This window comes from Schistocerca piceifrons, chromosome 1 (assembly GCF_021461385.2).
Source record: "Schistocerca piceifrons isolate TAMUIC-IGC-003096 chromosome 1, iqSchPice1.1, whole genome shotgun sequence".
Lineage (NCBI taxonomy): Eukaryota > Metazoa > Arthropoda > Insecta > Orthoptera > Acrididae > Schistocerca > Schistocerca piceifrons.
This window is the reverse complement of record NC_060138.1, coordinates 864118039-864140837: the sequence shown is the minus strand read 5'-3', so window position 1 is coordinate 864140837 and position 22799 is coordinate 864118039. Positions and strand designations below refer to the sequence as shown.

The 22799-nt window shown below is 42.3% G+C and overlaps 1 protein-coding gene across 2 annotated transcripts in view; it reads left to right on the top strand.

The window, feature by feature from the left end:
• The window catches only part of LOC124716128 (cadherin-87A), a 725215-nt gene that overhangs the window by 405015 nt on the left and 297401 nt on the right, over nt 1–22799 (top strand). For both annotated transcript variants that reach the window (XM_047243147.1, XM_047243148.1), the window contains one exon: nt 5849–5918. The gene's annotated coding sequence lies outside the window, so the exon portion shown is untranslated. The remainder of the gene's footprint in view (nt 1–5848; nt 5919–22799) is intronic.

Sequence of the window (22799 nt, the reverse complement as noted above, 5' to 3'; positions counted from 1 at the left end):
GTTGGTTTAGTGAACGTGCACGAAAAGGCGCGTGCCATGTATATTAATACTATGCTCAAACGGTGGCGCAACAGGAATCACTCGCTTACGGGGACGATCATCGAAGAACTCGTACCCACATCGCATCTTCTTCCAGTCAGTGTCGGCCATATATCACCCCCTTTAACGTATGTGCGCACGTTCCTCGTGGAACACAGTTACGTTCGAGAGCGTTTACCGACGACCCGACAGTCGACATCGAAGGACGTGTACCATCTGCTTCTTCGACAGATCGCCCGGAATAGGGTGGAACGCAAACATCCAGCTGTTAATTGGCACGTGGTGTGGCGCATGGTCCACCACCCCCACCTACCTGCATCAGTCAGGTCAACATGGTACATTGTCGCCAACCGAAAATACCCTACAAATAATAAAAAGTACGCAATACATTTGGCGGATTCGCCCTTGTGTCAGCGATGCGGCGTGCTGGATACGAACGACCATCGGCTGGTTTGCGGTGAGGCATTGGCTGTCTGGACTCTCGCAAGAAAGATAATAGCGTTCATGCGGCGCACTATCTATACAGCAGTCTGTTCTGACATAGTATTTTTTCCAGAGGAAACGTATTTTCCGCGTCATAAGACGAACGCAGTGGCGTGGATCACAGGTATGACGGTCCATTACATCTATAGAGACACACGTACGAACTTACTGAACGTCCTGGATTACTGGCAATACTTGCAAGATGGACACACAAAACTATTACGGCTACAAAAGTACAGGGATTGGTATGCCAATTTCCTGGTAACGGTTTTAGCGGACCCGCCATATACTTGGGGTGTGCCGGGTGCGCAAAGATGAGCGTCGGTGCTTTCGTTGTGAAACCGACCAAGTAATGTGATCGACTAAGAACACTATGCGAGTATGCGTCCTACGAAAAACTCACGCTTGAACAGTTAGCAAATGGATGTACTTCAAATTTTGTTTTCATATCAATAAATACTTTTCTTTAGGGTGCCGGAGGTGGCCCCATTTTGATTTTGTTGTTATTTCATGCTGCATGGTAGGACGGCAGCGAGGTTCCTTCCAGGACAGTTATAAAAAAAAAAAAAAAAAAAAAAAAAAAAAACGACAGTAGAGCACTTGCCCGCGAAAGGCAAAGGCCCCGAGTTCGAGTCTCGGTCGGGCACACAGTTTTAATCTGCCAGGAAGTTTCATGTGTTATCTTGCTTGTTGTATAATCCAGTTAATTTGTTAATGAGTCATTTGTGTTCAAGAAAGATAGTTGTTATTAGGTATGTTCCTGGAGTGCTGTAGCAGGACAAAGTTAAGTAATAGTTATTTACTAAAGTATTCCAGTACTAATTATTATAGAATGTTCCAAATTCCTACAACCACCCCACTCGTGCTAGCCTCTATCATCTCACTGCAAATCCCAGGGGTACCGGTCGAAAAGCATCCTGCATTTGTGTGGTGTCGTGACATGCTGCCATCGACCTTCACGTCAGTTGCGAAGCGGAAACGCGAAGAAACATCATAACAAAATCTAGACCGGACCGACCGCACGTACTGACGGACAGAAACTGTCGAGCATTTCGGAAAACGGGTTGTTAAAAATTGCGTGAAATGAACGGAAGGAATCACTCAGGAGTTCCAAAGTACTTCCAGCAGTCTAGTTACCACAATGAATGAGCATAAGGAGTAAATGAGCATAAGGAGTAAATGCTAGGCGATGCTTGATATAGCACAAAAAGCGTCGTCAATTAACTCTGGATGACTGGAAACTAGTGATTCGGTGTAGTGAATCCCATAACACTGCGGCACTTCGATGGAAGGGCTTGGGTCTGGCGAATTCCTGAAGAACGTTGCCTGCCGTCGTGTGCAGTGCCAAAAGTGGGGTACGTGGCAGTAATGTTGCAGTAGGGGTTGTTTTGCGTGGTCAGGGTGCGGTGTCGTTATTGCGCTTAAAGAAAACGCTAAATGAACACATTTTACAGAATACTGCGTACTGTACAGGAACAGTTCGGAGACAATGATTATGTCAGCATGACAATACACTCCGTCACAAAGCAGCATCTGTGAGGCAGTGGTACGTGGTCAGTAACGTTCCTGAAATGGATTGGCCTTCCTAGGATCCCGACATGAACCCACCTTTGGGATGAGTTAGAACGTTCACTTCGCTCCAGACCCTAGCGTTCAACATACTACCTTCTCCGCTTTCGGCTCCTGAGGACGACTGGGCTGCCAGTCCTCAACAGACATCAGACACATTGAAAGTGTCTGCAGCAGAGTTCAAATCGTCATAAGGGCAAAATGTTGACGCTCTCAATACGTCGACTATGTCCGTATAACATTTGTCGAAAACTGTTTCTGCCGTGTCCATAATAAATAATGGCATTTTAGTTTTACTCCGAGTAAATTTATTTTATTGACAGTTACCACACGTTCTGATGTAGTCCTCGACATCTTTTTTCATTTCCTTCCTCGAGCCATATCTCTTTAGCGATCCGGTGTTCGGTTAATTACTTGATTTCTACCCAGTGGATTGTCGTGTACTTCCTTCATAATGTTGGCCTTCCGTTCCTCGCTTAGATCTGCATGGTCTTCACTTATTTCACTAGTCTCTGTTATTACTTGTATGGGCTCTTGGTTTTTCCGTCACCTATACCTGTCCATCACTTTTTCGCATTCTACTTAATGCATCTACATTGGCATTCAGTCTGCCTGGTTTGTATATAATACTGTATGAATATTCTTCTAGTTTCAGTCCCCGTTTTAATAAACCTGAAGAGGGGTCATTCAGACTTAAAATCCAGGTTCATGGCTTATGGTCTGTAAGGATTGTGAACTTCTTTCTGTACACATATGGTCGAAGTTGTTTCGTTGCCCATACTAACGCCAAACACTGCAGCTCGGTGGCTGAACAGTTTCCATCTGCTTTATTGGATGGCCTCCCTAGACATTTATGCTATTTGTAAGCCGCTTGTGACCTTGCCTTGTGATAATATCACATCAAGTGCCAGTCCACGTGCGTCCATCACAATAAAAAAAAAAATATATTTCTCAAAGTCAGGATACTGAGGTATGCGGGGACGATTAACTTCTCCTTTAGTTCTTCAAATGCATCTTGCTGTTTGCTTTCCCACTCATAATTTTTGGTGTGCTTTAGCGACTTATGCAGAGGGGCTGCAATTTTACTGAAATCTTTTAGCAAGTTACTGTAGTATCCTAGGTAAACTTAAGTATCCTTTTCATCCTTTCTTTGTCTTTGTAGTGGAAATCTCTTCGACTTGTCTTCATTCCACCCATCCGCTTGTACTCGTGTAGCAATTATTCTGTGTCCTAAAAATATTACTTCCTTCCTTAAAAATTCACACTTGTGCGGCCGCAACTTCCGACAATGTTCCCTGAGTCGGTCGAAAATCTCTCATAATTTATCATAAGGCTCTCATAAACAACTTCCGTGACAGATAATATCGTCCACATATACCAAGCACTTTGTTCCCCGTAATACTGACAGTTCAACATTCATTAGTCTCTGAAATGTACTTGTGCCCCTTTTAATGTCACCGGCATCCTCTTGTACTCATAGTTATGATAATTAGCTCTAAATGCAGTTTTCTCCCTGTCCTGGAGTCCATTAGTATCTGGTGGTATCCGATGGCAAATCCGATATGGAAAATTACTTTGCTTTTCCTAGCTGGGATTGGAAATGCCTCCCCAACTCAAATATCTTTTATTTTACGATATAAAATCATCAGACTGTGTTTGACTTTCCCACTTGCATCTACCGGGTGATCAAAAAGTCAGTTTAAATTTGAAAACTTAATAAACCACGGAATAATGTAGATAGAGAGATAAAAATTGACACACATGCTTGGAATGACATGGGGTTTTATTAGAGCAAAAAAAAAAAAAAAACAAAGTTCACAAAATGTCCGACAGATGCCGCTGGACAGCAAAACGTCAGTGACTGCGCATGACAATCGTGTATAAAAGGAGCTGTAATGAGAGAGAGACTCAGATGCGCCAGCAGTCGCAGCATGTTGACGTTACCTGAAAAGGCGCTTTTAGTGAAGCTGTACCACAGGTTGTTTGGACGTTAGACCCCTTAGTGGCCGACCGAGCACAAGGCGTAATGCTGCTGAGACAGTTCAGGAAGAAATGGAGACTGTAGCGGGTTCGTCTATGCACGGGGAAGTCAGCGTTCGTGCAGTCGGACGCCGCACCAGCATTCCATGCACTACTGTTCGGCTGGTACTTAGGCGTACCCTCCGATGCTATCCGTACAAAATCCATCGGCATCATGGACTGTTACCTGGCGATTTAGTGAAGCGGAGGGCATATGCGGTGTGGGCGTTTCAAAAGATGGCGGAAGATGACGATTGGTTGAGTAAGGTGTTGTGGACCGACGAAGCTCATTTCACGCTCCGAGGGTCCGTCAACGCCCACAACTGCAAAATTTGGGCTTTCGAAAATCCTAGAACTGTCGTGGAAACTCCATTGCACGACGAGAAGTCACGGTATGGGTTGGATTTACCACATCTACCGTTATCGGGCCTTTTTTCTTCGAGGAAATGCGTGATTCTTGTTTTGTAACTGCTACCGTGACGGGTGAGAGGTAGGTCGATATGTTACAGAATCGCATTATCCCCAGCCTGGCTGATAAACACCTTCTGGAACGTACAATGTTTATGCAGGATGGCGCTCCACCCCATATTGCTAGACGCGTGAAAGATCTCTTGCGCGCGTCGTTTGGTGACGATCGTGTGCTCAGCCGCCACTTTCGTCATGCTTGGCCTCTCAGGTCCCCAGACCTCAGTCCGTGCGATTATTGGCTTTGGGGTTACCTGAAGTCGCAAGTGTATCGTGATCGACCGACATCTCTAGGGATGCTGAAAGACAACATCCGACGCCAATGCCTCACCATAACTCCGGACATGCTTTACAGTGCTGTTCACAACATTATTCCTCGACTACAGCTATTGTTGAGGAATGATGGTGGACATATTGAGTATTTCCTGTAAAGAACATCATCTTTGCTTTGTCTTACTTTGCTATGCTAATTATTGTTATTCTGATCAGATGAAGCGCCATCTGTCGGACTTGTTTGAACTTTTGTATTTTTTTTGGTTCTAATAAAACCCCATGTCATTCCAAGCATGTGTGTCAATTTGTACCTCTCTATCTACATTATTCCGTGATTTATTCAGTTTTCAAATTTATACTGACTTTTTGATCACCCGGTACATACTTTCTTCCGACGGCTTTTTGGATGCGGTAGCTTTTTTCTGTTGTTACAAAGTTGTTCAGATGATTACTGTGTTTTAGTATCTGGAGGCTTTCTTCTATGCCATTAGGGTGATGGTTGTTTTCACTTAGGTGCTATCCTAATGTGGAGTGTATGATGTCGCTTTTCATTGCTCTTACATATTCGGTTTATCTTATTCTGAAAGTCTACGTGTCTTTCCGATCTATGTTAAAAACAGTCTTTGCAGATTAGCTGCTACGTGCCTGCTTTGTTGAATTTATCTATTGTGGTGTTGTATATTTGTAATCTTTTCATGAACAATAAAATAAAAATCCGCTGAGGACGTCACAGCCATAGTGAAAGGTGATTGGCTATTAAATCAAAACAATAATTGTGTATTTGCCTCGTTATTACCTCCGAACTATTTGAAGTGGTTGCGGTTTTAAGCACCTCAGTTGTGGATAAAATTAAGCATAGAATTTTAGTTGACGGAGCCAGTACGGCAACTTATTGATGAGCTGTTTGATTTGTTGTCGTAATATTCTACATCGCCAGTGAACATGTGCATTGCCGCCTACAACTGCTGTGCTGACTTATCGGATCTTTTGTGTGTTGCAGGCGCGGTGGCGCACTCCCGCCCAGGCAGAAGAGGATCACCCACTGACGTGGCTTCTGGCAGCCTTTGAACGTAAGTACCGCAGCTGGGCGCAAGACACGTCTGATATGCTTGATTTGGAGCTTATCATTCCAGAATCGGGATAGCTCCACCAATTTTCTGTAAACGATACCAACTATACACAGGGTGGTTCAGTTAAAACTTTCATCGTAAAAATTGCGGAAATGGAAACTGCTGTTGACGTGCGGTTTTCACAGAATGGATTGGTAGTCCGCGGCTCGTACTGTTAACCTATCAATACATTGCAATGACACTTACGAAGCGTATTTTTTGTACAACATACACTTTTATAAATGGAAAAGTGCCTATTGACGTTAACGTACTAAAGGTAGGCTAAATTAGAATGTCAGTGGTATTTGTTGTAGGATTCTAATGCGAGTCGTTGATGAGATATAGTACTTTGAAAAGTTACCACACTGAAACTTGTACAGTACATGTTGTAGCAAACACTGTCTATGTGGATTCTGACCAGTAACGAGACAATTGGCCATCATAGATTGTGTTCAAAACGACAACCCGCTGCAGCAGTACACACTGTCAGTCTGGCATGGAACGACTGCTGTATACGTACTAGCATTTCAGCGAAGATGCCCGAGCAGAGTGCAGTAACACGTCGCTGCATGTCATCGGGTGTAGTTGGTATGTCGTCCTTCAGCTTTTCGCACAGAAAAAAGCCTACAGTCGTCAAATGCAGGGAATGGGTCGGCCAAGGTACTGGTCCCCTGTGTCCAGTCCAACGACTTGAAAGCAATTCCTAAAGATGTGCTGTAGTACTTCGTGCAGTACGGGCTGCACACCCATCATGTTGGTACCACAGGTTCCTGGTATGCAGGGGAACGTCTTCTAGCATCCGTGGAAGATGGTCTGTTATGAGGCTGCAATACTTGTGTGCGTTCAGTAGACAATAATAAGATGGTCTGTGAAAGGCGGGCCTACGAGCTGATGCTTCACTATCCTGCACCATGGACGCTGACGTTCCACCTGATCAATCAAACAGGGAATGTCAACAGACCAGTAGTTCATATTTCGGCGCTTTACCTGGCCATGACTGGTAAATGTGGCTTCATCGCTAAAAAAGATACATGATGCATATGGAGTATCCTGTCTTAATGCACATGTACAGAAGTTAACACGATTCTTTCGTCCGCCCCGTTAGCTGAATGGTCAGCGTGACGGACTGCCGTCCTAAGGGGCCCGGGTTCGATTTTCTTAGCTCAGGGACTGGGTGTTGTCTTCATCATCATTTCACCCCCATCCGGCGCGCAGGTCGCCCAATGTGGAGTCGAATGTAATAAGACCTGCACCAAGGCGGCCCAACCTGCCCCGTAAGGGGCCTCCCGGCCAATGACGCCAAACACTCATTTCCATTTCATATCGTTTCCTTGCAGCTCTTGGTGGAGAGAGATGTAACACGCGGATCAACTGCAAGAGCAGCAAGAACATTAATATCCCCCTCTTCTGTCGTCACTGCTTTCCTTCTGTTACACTGTCTAGGTGTTACATTACCACTTCCACATAACTGGTTGAGGGGGTTGATGAATAATTACCTAGATGGTTGACACCTATTGGGGTGTCGTGACGTATACATCGTACAAGAACGAACTGCATTCTTCTTACTCTCTCCATACACAATGAGCAGGTAGGCTTTTTCGGCATTGATAAATCCCATCGTCCACCCACGACCTATTGCCTGAACTGCCACACATTAGCCTGAACTGCCACACGTTGCCTAAACTGCCACTGACTAGCAAGTCACATTGCGCTCAAGGGAGAAAAAAGCACACTGTAAGCAAACATAACAATATCGTACCTAGCAACTACACAGGCTGAATGGCACAAACAAGTTTCGGTATGGAAACTTTCCAAAATACTATTTCTCGTGAACGACTCGCAGTATAACCCTACAACAAACACCAGTGACATTCTAATTTTCCCTACTTTTAGTTTATTAATGTCAATAGACATTGTTCCATTTGAAAAAAGTGTGTGTTTGCACAAAAATACATTTTATAAGTGTTATTACGATATGTTTATTGGCTAACAATACAAGCCCCTGACTACTAATCCATCATGTGAAAACGGCACATTAGTAGCACTTTCCATTTCCGCAATATTTGCGGTGCAAGTTTTGGGTGATCCATCCCGTATGTAAAAGGCAGTGTCCTGACTGACTGACACATCATCGCCCAGCTAACGACAGAAAATTGAAATTTGGAGATGTTGTTGATCTTATACTGTAGGAGTCGTTTAGGAAGGAATTTTTCGAAGATCCGTTCCTAAGCGGATGGAAATTCCACTCTTAAGAGGGTGAAATAGGGTGTGAAATGTTTTTAGAGAATCTGTCGCTATCAAGGCAACTTTGAAAATAGACTTACGAAAATTGGTATTTGGTTTCTGGGGCAGAAATAAAGAAATACGTGTTTTAGCATTTTTGAAAATGTAGCTGCTATGGGGGTGATGTAGTGGATGAAAGTTTTTTTTTAATAAATCATTACTAACGAACAACTAAAGTATTTTTAGACCTACATCTATGAAAACTGGTATTTGACTTCTCGGTTCGACATAAAAAATACATGTTTTATTGACTTTGGAAATTCAACCCCTAAGGAGGTGCTTTATGAAGTATTCAGTATGAAAGTATTTTTAAGGCTAAATATATGAAAATTTTAATTCGGCTTCTCAGTTAGAAATAAAATAAATACGTGTTTCACTGTTCTTGGAAACTCGACTCCTTTGGGAGTGAAATGAGGATGAAAGTTTTTATGGAAGTATGGAAGCATTTTTCAAGCTAAAATTTTTGTTTTGCTTCTCTGTTAGGAATAAAAAAAAATTGTGTTTCACTGTTTTGGAACTCACCCCTAAGGAGGTGAAATATGGGGTGAAATGCTTTATGAAAATATTTCATTGTGAAAGCGTTTTAAAACCAAACCTATGAAAACTGGTATTTAGCTTTTCGGTTGGAAATACAAAAATACGTGTTTCACTGTTCTTGGAAATTCAATCCCTAAGGGGGTGAAATGTTTTTAGAAAATCTATCGCTATCAAGGCAACTTTGAAACTAGACTTGCGCGTACCGCTGAGGATAGAAACTTGAAATTTGGAGAGAGTGTAGATCCTAAACCATAGGCATCGTTTAAGAAGACATTGTTCAAAATTACATTCCCAAGGGGGTGAAATTCTGGATGAAAGGCATTTGAAAATCTATCGCTACTAAGACTGTTTTGAAGCTAGAACTACAAAAATTGGTATTTGGTTTTTCAGTCAGAAATATAAAAATATCTGTTTCAGTATTTTTGGAAATTCAACCTAAAAGGTAGTAAAATAGTGGGTGAAATTTTTCGACAATAAATCATTATTAAAGAACTACTAAAGCATTTTTAAAGCTACATCTGTGAAAATTGGTATTTGACTTCTCGTTTAGAAATAAAAAAAATGCGTGTTTCACCGTTTTTAGAAATTCATCGCCTAAAGGAGTAAAATGGGACATGAAAAGTTTTATGAAGTCATTTCATTGTGAAAGCATTTTTTAAAGTTAAATCAAAGAAAATTTACATTTGTCTTCACCGTTAGAAATAAAAAAAAGGTGTTTCCTTATGTTTGAAAATTCAGCCCTTAAAGGGGTGAAATAGGGGATGAAAATTTTTAAGAAAATGTTCTGTCACATTAAATTTTTAAATCTAAATCTATGAAAATTGGTGTTTCAATTCTCGGTTAGATATGAAGGAATATGTGTTAGGTGACGACAGTTTCTATGGAAACATCACCACAAGAACGCAAAAGGCGTGATTAACAAAAAAACCTTGGATTTCTTCTACCAGAATCACATTTTAGTCGCAAGTACTTTAGAAAAGGCCATGTTTCTATGACCTTAATTAACATGAAAAGTTTACAAGCTTTTGCAATTTGTGAATAACATAAGAATTCGATTAAAGAAAAACAAAAGAGCCCGTGCAGACGATATGGTCTACATGATTGAAGCAGCGGACGCTGAGCTTGTCTACAGTAATTCACAATGCACCACTTGAAGGAACAAAAGAATAAACCTACACCCCTACAGGTTCAAATGGTTCAAATGGCTCTAAGCACTATGGGACAACAGCTGAGGTCATCAGTCCCCTAGACTTAGGAACTACTTAAACCTAACAAACCTAAGGGCATCACACACTTCCATGCCCGAGGCAGGATTCGAACCTGGGACCGTAGCAGGCGCGTGGTTCCAGACTGAAGCCTCTACAGGAAAAAGAATGCTAACATAGGGAAGAATGGATCACACACTAAGACATCAAAAGGAGTAAGACAGGGATATGTCTTATCTGCACTTTTATTGAATTTGCACTCAGAAATCACAAGGACATAATTCTGATAAACCAGCAGCAATGAGATAACATTTTACGCTCCTCTGATGTCAATAACAACCACCACCGCAGGGTTTCTAGTACATATATTACGCCACAACCGGTTTGTTCTAAGTGAGCATTTGAAGTTGACCGAAAATTCACCAACAGTCTTCCTAATTAATTCTCACAAAGTGACAGAAACGGGCCGGTTGTAAGAAGTAGTTGCAAAGACGTTTGGTGAATTTTTGGTCACCTGCAGATATTCTCTTAGGACAAAACAGATTGTGGCGTAGTAATCGTACCTGAAACACAGCTGTGCCGTTTTTATTACGGTAAACGGAGAATGCTTCAAAACAATCTGTTTCGCCGGTGACGCTGCCTTAATGGGAGCAAATGAAGAGGAGCTACAGAAGTCGCTTCACCAGATGAATTACATCGTAATATAGAAGTACAAGACAGAGATTTAAAGAAGCAGACCTTCTGGTAACTGGGAATCTGTATCATAATGGATGGTGGAAATACAAGGGCTATTAAAGCACGGACAGCCCGAGCAAAAGAAACGCTTATCTGTAAAAGAACTCTATTGTTTCCTTGACTAATAGGAAACGATTTTTTGAGGATGTTTGTATTTGGTCACTGAGGAAGAGGGAAAAGAAATGACTACAACTTTCGAGATGTGGTGTTAGAGGAGAACGGAATGACAGAAACTCAAAGGAAGAAGTGCTGACAAGAGCTGGAGTGGCAAGGAGCCTAATCAAAAAAAGTCACTGCTAGGAAGAAAATCACGGTTAGCTATCTAATCTGCAATTCATCCCAGTTCATTACTCTGTTTGAAGGAATAGTGGAGGGAAGGAAACAGAGAGCACGGTAGAGACATCGGTGTATGGATGAAATTAAAATGCAGAAGATACGTGAACACCAAGAGACTAGCAACTAGAAGGGAGGAAGTATGTGCGAGCCAACTAACTTCCAAGCTGCTTCGAAAAAGGTCGCTTTAATAACTACGGTACTCCTTTTCATTTGTATCAAGTCTGTGTTCGAGTTCTGCACGTTGTCAAAAGGGTCAGTATAGTTACGTATTTACGTAATTTTGTTTAATAAGTTTTAACTGCTGCAGCGCCGCGCGGGATTAGCCGAGTGGTCTCAGTCTCACGGACTGTGCGGCTGGTCCCGGCGGAGATTCGAGTCCTCCCTCGGGCATGGGTGTGTGTCTTTGTCCTTAGGATAATTTAGGTTAAGTAGTGTGTAAGCTTAGGGACTGATGACCATAGCAGTTAAGTCCCATAAGATTTCACAGACATTTGAACATTTTTTGAAATGCTGCAGCTGCCTTGTGCAAAATAAGTTTCTTTAGCCATCTTGTTTTTCGAGTTACTTATTATTGTCTACACGAATTTTGAGATGCACTTACTTTCATGTTGCGATCAACATCCCTTTTTTTTCTAACGTTATGTACATATTGTGTGCACTTTTTCACGAGCTACTATTCATACTTTGAACAGTATACGCAGTTATACTGCTACATGCGTCACGTACCCGTCATAAACGTTGGTTGTAATCGGGATTAATATGTTCTAAAATCACCTCTGAAGTCAGTTGCGTTATGTAAATAAATGCTGAAAAAAGTCAAACTTCGAATTAGTATGTATATGAATGGAATGGTGAAGCTCTATACGACATCAGATTCATTATCTGATGATTTCTTTTTTTATGTATGGCTAAGGTGTGTTCGCCTGCGTAGCTGAGTGGTTACTCTAGATGGCTGCCATGCGACTCCTGGTACTACCAAGGAGTTTTACTTAGTGGGAGGACATGCCCCACCATACCACATCCCGCATGACCGCACATGGTACAGGATTACACATCGGCCGACCGACATGGCATGGTCTCCAGGGCCTGATCGCGGAGTTTCGTTTTTTCGTGACTGTGGTGTGAACCGATTTGAGGTAAGGGATTAAGAACAAGGAGAAACTAAAACACAGTTTTACGTAAACAAATAAATGTAACTACAAATAGCCAATGATAAATTTGTGTGCTTACAAGTAGTTTACAGCTAATGTCGTTTCCCACTTCTCAGCTTTCCCGGTTTACGGTATTCCTAAACCCCCTCTTAGCGATTGCTGAAGTCCACAGCTTCCTTAACATCTGTGAGCCACCTTCTAAGCATTCGATATCGTTTCTCTTTGTTTCGTCTGGTATCCATCTCCATACCTTCTTTTGCCATCTAATATGGCCCGTTCTTTCTAAAAGAACCTCTTCATGACATCGTATAGAGCTTCACCTTTCCATTCATGCACGTACTTATGCGAAGTTTACAACCTCTTCATTTCAGTAGCATACAAGATACTGCCCTCTGTTTCCATAATTTTTCTTATTTCTTCATTTCTCATGTGCTGAGCTAATTTGTTTTAAACATAGATTGTTGATGATTATGAAGACAGTTTTGGGTAGCTCGAATGGAAAAATAACAGATCGTATAGATAACGCAAAATTTATACCATATATTGTACATCGAGTTACTGAACCGGAAATCGGACAGGAAAAACAGAAGAATATTTATTTAAATTTGTCAGAGCTGAATTTAGTGAGTAAATGTTATAGATAATTTCTGTTAGGGACACTTTTTTGGATAGCTCTGTTTTATAGTCCAGGATGTCATCGGAGACACACGCTTGTGAGAATGAATTTCTGTTTCTTCAAGTAGATGATCCTTTCACTTTCATTGGCCAGACGTAGAATTTGATGACTGCTGAGTGCAATGATTCAATTCACAGCCACGGGCTTACCCACTACTTTCAGTCAAAAAATAAATCAGAATGTGCACATCGCTTAGCTCAGAAATATTTACAATTTAAAAGGAAATTCGAACACTGAAGAAAGAGTTTTTCTAACGTTTTGAGGGATGTAGGGTACGTCCAAATACTTGGATAAAAGAGCATCTGAAAGGTTTAGCATATTAAGTGGAAGTTATTGAAGACCTTATACCTAGAGGCTATGTTGGCGTGGTGAGCTCAGCACAGTGAGAACTGTTCGGTAATGCTTCCATAGGGATAGTTGTGGAAAAGAGGAAAATGTGGAGGAACAGAATCCAAACTGTCTGCAGTCTAAAATTTGGCTTGATCACAGAAAAAAGCCGGTATGACTATGCGTTGTTTGGTAGGACTCCTTCCTGCTCCTTTGCACCGTGGTAATTAGTACAGAAAGTAATTGCTCTGCCAATGCGCAGAAAAATCGAGAAATCGAAGGCGTATTGTGCAGAACTCCATGAAACGTCCGATATTCATACGGAATTTGCAGGTAAATGCGAAGCCTCCCCTATGGCCCTCGTTAATTAATGGAATGTCTGAAACAACAGTCCTAAAGCAAAAAGAACTGCAATGCACTTAGAGAAGGGTTAATTATTCACTTCAGCGAGGAAGTTGTATAACACATTATTTGTGCGAGTATTAATCACCTAAGCATCTCAAAACTTTCACTGGAAATTAATTCTTTCGTAGTCCAAATATCTCGAAATTAGTCCACATTAAGTTCCTTTGTACCAGTTTGTATGTAATAATACGGAAACTTTTACGGCGAATGTACAGACGTCTTTGCTTTTGTAAAAATGTAAGAAAACTACAGACTGTTAGAAGAGTTATAGAGAACAAAGTTCAACGGCCCCGCTCTAATCACCAAATAGCAGTGAAATAACTGACCGAAATCAGTTTCATACGACGAGGCCATCCGAAACATATCCAAGAACGTAGTACGCTTTATAACCACCCTATTAAATTGTTAAAAGCTTAGTCAGCCGGTGTCGTATTTATGAAATGAGAGTTCGTATGAATGTCGGTTAATAAATATTTCGCGTTAAGCGCCGTTGCGACAGAAGGAAAGGTCAATTGTAGAAACTAAGGCACTGAATTTATAAGTAACGTTATTAAGGAATAGACCCGACTGACTACACAAAATAAGAGGGCATGTACATTCGCGAGTGTGTGGTTCAAAATAAGAATTAATACTATAAAGGAAATGGGTCATAAGTATAATTACGTCAGTACACACTCAGTTGTATGCGAACGTAGGATCGGCATATAGGCACGTTCGTACTATCGTTCCCTGTGACTGGGTAAAGAGAATTGTGCTTAAAATACACTTATTCATCTAAGAAAGAAAATAATCGGACTTCGTAATTAAATGAAAAGAAAGACTGCAGGTTCTGAATGTCGCGGCAAGTATGACCTAAATACTGAAACTGACATTGGCGGTTACGAAGGGAAAGAGGTGGACACATTCATGTACCTCAATTGTTGAGCAGCGCCGTCGTGAAAATCGTCGCCTCCATCTCTACACACAATCGAAATAACAATAACCTTCCAGAGTTACAAGAGCTGGCATCAATGGTAGCGTAAATGAGAAAGTCGTATTGTTTCAGAAGCTGCTTTGATTATTTAGTACAATTTCACTAGAAATTACACAACACTTCACTTGTACGTCTTCTCACCAGGGCATGACAACAACGAAAGATAACTAATACTAAAACTAATAAATGAATAACGTAAATTTTCTTTTGTCCGTTAGTGTTAAATACTTTTCAAATTAATCTTTGGTACGAGAGTTGAATACTTATCTACACATTTATCAATAAGATAAAAATGCAAAAAAAAAAAAAAAACGAAAACTCGGCCGTTGCAGCTAGGTGCCTGGAGGAAGCAGACGTGTGGTGACAGCTTTAAGGACTTCAGCACGTTAATGGGAGAAGCTATAAAATGATTTCAAAATGGTTTTTGTTAGATAATGTTCAGAGTTAGGATTTGTAGTTACCCAACAAATGAAAGAACGTAAAGAAAATGAAGCCTCCATGCAATATATATGTGTAGTTCATGGTATGAAATCGATTTTGGTATAACTTAAGTTATCAGAGCAAAGTTATTTCAAATAACTAATTTTATGCCATTGCACAACTGGCATTATTCAAGTCAAGCTATAATTTCATTAAGCAAACATCAGGGCCAAACGTTAATTTTTCAGTACCATCTTAATGCCATTGCACAAACGGCATTATTCTCTTAAACTTGATTGCTGAGTCTAATACATGTTTCATTACTGGCAAAATGGAGGAGTGCACGAAACAAGTTCGCAGATGCAGTCAGATGCAGGTTTGTTGAGTAATTATTTGGGAACAATTTTATCTTTGATACTCTCAGCCTTCATAATTTTGCAGTTTTAATGACCTGCAATACGTAATAGTGAATCACCAAGAAGCCACGATCGTATATCAATGGAACTTCGTACACGTACCTACCATCAGCAGGTATGTAAATGATTAGATTTGATATTCTCCGTGACATCTAGCGGTGGCTTTTTTTTTTTTTACCATGCGTGATAGGGTATATAAAAGGCGTGAACTGCGTCGGATAGAGTGATCGCTGATGGACAAGTCAGATGCCGCGTAGTCGTGCGTGACGGCGTTGTCAGCACCTTTACGGAGTTGGAGACGGACCCCGTTACGGGTATTCGGTATTCGTTAGGTCGGTTGGTCGAATCGTGCAATATCCACATTTGTGGGGCGTTTAGATGTGACAGTGGCCTGATGCTTGGGAGAGCGAGTGCAGGCATACTACTAGTCAAGGTTTCAGTCGAGCACATCCTACAACCACATGGAGAGGAACGCCGTACTGTGCACCAAGCACATCGCAGAGACTTCAAATGTGTGCCAGTAATACGAGAACAAGCAACGGAATCCGTTCCCTGCCACACTGTGTGTCATCCCACACCTTTGGTTGGAGACAACTGGACTATGGAATTACCGTCGCCGACCACGATGACCGAGCGGTTCTGGGCGCTTCAGTCCGGAACCGTGCGACTGTTACGGTCGCAGGTTTGAATCCTGCCTGGGGCATGGATGTGTGTGATGTCCTTAGGTTAGTTAGGTTTAAGTAGTTCTAAATTCTAGGGGACTGATGACCTCAGATGTTAAGTCCCATAGTGCTCAGAGCCATTTGAACCATTTTTGAATTACCGCCCCGAGCATAGGCTACCGTCAACATCACAACACAAACGGCTGCCTTTGGAATGTTGCCGCGACCAGAAAATATAGACTGCTGATAAATGGCACCACAATGTGTACAGCTATGATTCTTGGTTCTGCAGTACCAGGGATGATCTTTATGGCCGAGTACGACGGCGGTCTGGGGCGAGGTCCAATGCTTCCAGTACCTTGGAGTGGTGCATCGATCTTACTCCTGGCATCATGGTCTGTGGATCCGTCGGATATTACTTCAGGTCTTGGTTAGCTGTGATTTAGAAAACTCTGACTGCACGACGGACGTCTCGGACATCTGCGTCCTCACGTGTCACATCCCATGCGGTAGTATCGTCGTTACATTTTTCTGAGTGATGTTCAGGTACTCTCGTGTCCAGCAAGATCCCCAGATCCGTCCCCGACAGAACATGAGAGACATCAACTGCGTACCAGTGCCAGTATCCAAGACACGAAGTACAAATCATAATAGTTGTGGCCCACCATGCCTCAGGTGCGGTATGGAGAGGCATGTGGTCATCACACGGTTTTCCCGGTCGTTGTCGGGCTTCTTGACCTTGGAACCGCTTTTGATTGGTCGAGTAACCCGTCAGTTGGCCTTCACGAGGCTGAGTGCACCCCGCACTAACTCTGCCACCAAGGAAAAATCTCTGGCAGTACAGGGAATCGAACGCGGATGCCGCCGCCCCCCCCCCCCCCCCCCTCCCTGGCAGCCAGATGTGTGCTGATCACTAAGCTACGGAGGTGGACTCTCATTGTTGACAGTTACTGTATGAATAAAGTCCAGGTATTTGCGGACCATCAGTTACACTGCCTCAAGTCACACACACATCCTCTAACTGTAATACTTTTAACATTAGATTACGAGGTGCGTAAGAAAAGTCATGAGACTGACAGTCCAGAGAGCGATCTGACAACGCTGTGTCGCTCTACTTGTGCAGACCGGTGTGTTCATCCAGTCCAGATGCTCAGTTCGAGTTGCAGATCAGTACAGCCATCATGTGACTTTTGGGAGCGCCATCATGGAAATTATGTCTTTGCTGTGAGTTACGAAGATGGAACAGCGAAACTTAGAGCATCAAGTTCCCTGTTAAACTCGGGGAATTCGAGAGTGTGACCGTTGCAGTATTGGAAACAGGCCTATCGGGAACATTCCTTGTCAAGAGCACAGTTTTTTTTTTTTTTTTTTTTTTTTTTTTTTTGCTGGTACAAATTATTTTTGTAAGGCCGAGGACAAGCTGGATACGAACCTCTCTCAGCGAGACCTTCAATTTCAAAAACCGACGAAAACTTCGAAAGTGTGCGTTGTCTTGTGAGATCAGACCGGCGTTTAACAGTAAGGATGACGGGTCACTTGTCAAACACTTTCACCGTACATGAAATTTTGACCTTAAGAGTTGCACATGCAAAAATCTCACAACTGAGAAGAAGACCAAATGAAGAAACGTGAGAGTTGATCTTCTTGAGAGGATTGCCAGTGATCACCAATGGTTGAGTCGTGTGATCACAGACGGATAAATCCTAGATTTTTTAGCACGACCCTGAGACAAAGAAGCAAAGTAAGGGGTGATACTTTGAGACATCTTCTTGACCAAAAACAAAAATTCGAATGAGTAAATCAAACATCAAAACGATGCTGATTTGCTATTTTTACAGTAGGGGAATCGTGCATAAAGAATATTTTCCTCCAGGACAAACTGCCACCTAAGAGTTTTACAAAGATATCCTTGAAAGGCTCAGGAAGAGGGAGAATCGGATGAGAACGTACATTGCAGACAGGTCGGTGCTACATCATGAGAACGCCACATGTCACGCGGAATTTTTGACCTCAAAAGGCACTCCTATTGTTCCACAACCCCATTATTCATCTGATTTGAGTTCTTGTGACTTTTTTCTTTTCCAGAACTTTAAAAAGTCTTAAAATGACGTCATTTTGGGACTCTGGAGAACATTCAAAAACGTGTGACCCACATTTTAAAGGCTCTACCAGTTGAAACCTTTCAGCGCTGCTAGCAAGACTGGGAACAATCACTCCGCCAGTGATTGTTGTTTGACACAAATAAAAACTTTGGTACTTGGAAAATCAGTCTCATTACTCTTCTTACACAACTCATTTACGTTTTGAAGAGTAGATTTCATACTTACGCGAAATACTGCACATCAATTTTTTGTTCCCCTTAATAGCCGGTAAATAGAAAACCTACAACTGATACTGGGTTCCAGGATTGTCATTTAGTAATTTAGATGTAGATACATACAAATTTTACCAAATATGGTGGTTGTCACTATTGGCTAAAATAGCCATTTATTAATTTAATTTTAACTAATTTGTGGTAAGGTCCTATGGAACCTAACTTCTCAGGTCATCGGTCCCTAGGCTTACAGACTACTTAAACTAACTTACGCTAAGGGCTACACACACATACACACACGCATGCCCGAGGGAAGACTTGAACCTCCGACCGGGTGGGGGGAGGCGCGCGAAGTCATTTATTACTTGCGTAAGCAGCTACATGTACTTACGACAACATCAGTTTACGACAACATTAAAACGCGACGCATTTCGATTGGGTGCCACTTAACATCAGGCATATACCGAGTAGTTACCATATTTGCTACTAAACGAAGACCTAAGCTAGAGAATGGCCCTATGCAGAATTCCATTGCTTGGGTAGGGAAGTGATGTTCGCAGTTTCTTTTTCTTTATTTGTGTGCTGTCGTACAGTATCGATATAACACCAGCAGAACACATCCTGAGGTTGGCACTAAACCATATAACGGCCTCGCCAATCTGCCGGCAGCTTGCAGGTACACCTTCGGCTGTACGCACACAAAGTCTACAAGCAGTTTGCGGGCTGAGTCAGCCTAAACCTCAGTAGTTATAGTAGTCTGTCAGTGAATGTGTTTGGTTACGACAACTTTACCTGTATAACGCACTCTCTCTCTCGGATTTGCTGTTGTAGCTGACTAAAGGCAGCGCTATTGTATTTACTCGTGCTTCTGTTCATTTCCGCTTTCTATTCCTCGGCACTTACCTCTGGCGGAACTAACAATTTGCGTATCGGCTTCCTGTTGGCTGCCTTCTACGACGTGGCCAGTCAGCCCGTATTAAATGGCAGGCTGACACAAGCATTAAGGAATTGAGTATGTGGGTGCGTAATCTTGTCACGAAACACTTAACATCGTAACTTAGGCTTTTATGTTCAAAGTTCCCGTCATTTTTTACACTTTGCTGGTTTTATTAAACCACAGAGCACAACATTTTGTTTCTATGTCCGACACTGCTTTAGATTCCAACGCCTCCAAAACTGCCTCACACTCAACGTTCTTAACCATTCGTCCGTCATGTATGGAATTCTTATCGTTCGAAGCTTGCACGCTTTTAAATACATGAGTAGAGTGGTATATATTTCAGTATAACACAGCTCCAAAGAGATTCTCTACAGAATATAGTGACTAGTCTTATAACGTTAATTTTTGCTTTGCTGTAACGTGTACTTGTAGTGAATGATAGAAGAGGTGGGCCTGAGACAAATGCGTTCTCGAGACCGAAGATATTCAGCTGAAATTACGAGGGTTGCCCAGAAAGTAATGCATCGCGTTTTTGCGTCTTTTTTTTTCTTTTTCTTTCGCAGCCGAAAACAATGCTACGAATGCGAAACGTTATATGTGAACTATTTCAAGTCTCCTGAGTGAGCGCACCAAGCGTCCCTCACATCCGACATGTGGTGTAGCTACAGGACAGTTTCAAAATGGCATGTACGGTAGAAGCAACGTGCCGTCATTGAATTTCTCACTGCAGAGAAAGAAACTGTGTGGAATATTCACAAATGCTTGAGCGAAGTCTTTGGAGTATCTGCTGTCGACAGAAATACAGTTAGTCGCTGGGCACGGAGGGTGAGGTCTTCAGAAGGCGGTTCGGCGGAGCTTCCACGATTTGCAGCGGTCGGGGAGACCATCCACGGTTGTCTCACCTGACACACCTGACCTAGCCCCCTCGTACTTTCACTTGTTTTTGCCATTAAAGGATGCCATTCGTGAAAGACATTTTGAGGAGATGCGGAGGTGATGCTCTGGCTCCGCCACGAGAACAAGGACTGGTACCCACAGGGCATACACGCCCTTGTTTCGCGCTGGAGGAACGCCGTAAAATGGGATGGAGATTACGTCGAAAAATAGGATGTGTGGATGAACCACCATTCCTTCGTGCGTGTAATTCTCATTATTTTCCATAAAGAATTGTTGAAGAAAAAAAATGCGATGCATTACTTCCTGGGCAATCCTCGTATCTAAACCATTTGAACGCAGTACAGTGAAATGGACAGTCCTCTCCAAGCGCTGTAAATATTACTACGAAGCCCAGTTTTATTGAAAATGGTGGCCGGAAATTACTAGCTGCTCTTATTTCTTAGAGAGCAATATTTCTTCAAGTTGTGAGTTGATTAACAACTGTGGCGACTGTGATGACAGAGTGCGCACAAGGTAACTCGGCCTGCACATGCGCAGGACATCCCGGTAGGGGAAGGGGTAAGGTGCAATTCAACAGCTCAGGCCTATGCTCCAACACGTATCAAGAATGGCATGAGGTCTACAGCTAGCGAGTCTGCAAGCTACTGTCGTTCAGAGTCAATAGTTTCTCACCAGAGAACCGAAAAAGAAATAGCCACATAAACAAAGGAGCAACCAAAGCAAAAGGAAACCAACCACACACTGCAAGCAGCAAAATCATAAAACAAAAAATGGGGAAAAATTTTGTGCAGCGGACAATATCGCTTACTATGGTACTGATAATCTAAATAAAAATGTAAATGTTTCTTTGTTCAAAAGCTTAAATTTCTGCAGGTTCTTCGCCGATGGCTTTGGAATTTTGATACAACAGTGCATTCAAGTATGTGCATGTTTTTACGTACCCATTGGATCACTTTTTAATACACACACACACAGGGTGATTTAGCTGCCCCTACCTAACGGTTTTATGGAATACGCAACGCTTTCAAATATCATGTGAAAATTTTCACATTCTCTCGCCCACTACGTGCAAATTATTGGTCCTACAGAAAAAATGAACAGGAGCTTTTTGTAGGGAACTTACTGTAGTTAAATTCTATACCCGGGAAAACTTTTCGCTAGAGGCTGTAGTTTCCAAATTAGTCAAGAAAAACGTACAAAAGTGCCCTTTCTTTCTTGAATAACTCGAAAACGTGGCCTCCCGCGAAAATGTATCCCAGTAGCATATTTACATTAAACTTCTCATAAAAATGTCCTGCTCAGTTTTCGCTGTGGAACTACTAGTTTGTGCGTAACGAGTGGGATAATCTGAATCTCACACATAGTTTTCAGAGAAAATAGTTCCAAATTACTTTTTTTTTAAGATGTGTAGATCAACTGCAAAAACCGGCTGCGACAGAGGAACTGCTGTGCTATGTTGTGCTGTGAAAATGCGCAGTTGCGCTTAACTACAGCAGCAGGGCATTTAAACCATTCGAAAAATGGTTACTCTCATATATATTCTTCCTCCTTATATATAATTTCAAATAAAAATCGTTTACACAATTATGTGCCGTTTTGTTTTCTTCCTCGCAGTCGGAAAAAAGGAAAGTTGGAATTATAGCTTACCTCCTTATGATGAGAATACTACTACGGAATCTGAGTCGACTGAAACTTCGTAATGCAACTAGTTCGCAGATTAAGACTGTGCGAAATACTGTCATAGAGACTACTATCCTCACAGATGCAGCAGGAGGAGAGGTCTCTCATACCCTGTATACCGATGATCCGAACTAAGTTACTCTTTTTAAGCTATTTCAGTTTCCGCACAAGGCTTCGTTACAAATAACAAGGCTCAGTCAAGGTCAGAGAGAGGGAGGGGAGCGGAATAAACGGACACAGAGAGGCGGAAGGAGGACACGAATGGAGAGAGGGAACAGGAGGAGATGGAGAGAGCGGGGTGGGGGGAGAGGAGGAAGTGGAGACATACAAAGACAGAGGAGGACATTGACAGAGAGAACGAAGAAAGAAATTAGAACGTGTGTTCAATTCTGACCCATATTTAGCAGTTGCAAAGCATTGCTAGGTTCGCAAGTGTTAAGTAATCAAATGTGTCACATGGCAATTATGTGCCAGTGTCTTGATAATCTGTCCGGCAGTATTACATTTCTGAAGTAGTGAGGCCTTTAGGAAGCACCTTTAGCTGCCCCCCACCCCCCCACCCCCACCCCCTCCAACCCGCTCTTCTTTATTCTCTGTATTGAGCGACTGGAATTGCTGGCAGTTCGCGCAACGCCGTCACGCACAGTATTTAATGAGATTTTCGTTTCCTCATTAGCCTCTGCCGACAAAAATTTAATGGCATTGCATATAATCACACGTTGCTGATTACAGAGAATTTTCCCTGCACCTATTCTGCATGAAAACAGTGCTATCACGCTACGTAGCAAAGAGATAGGAATGTGGAACGTCGAAGTGTGGAATTTGGCAGGCGACAGTCAATTTAGGCCGTCGCCCCTTCAGAACACTGGAATGGAAACGCCAGGC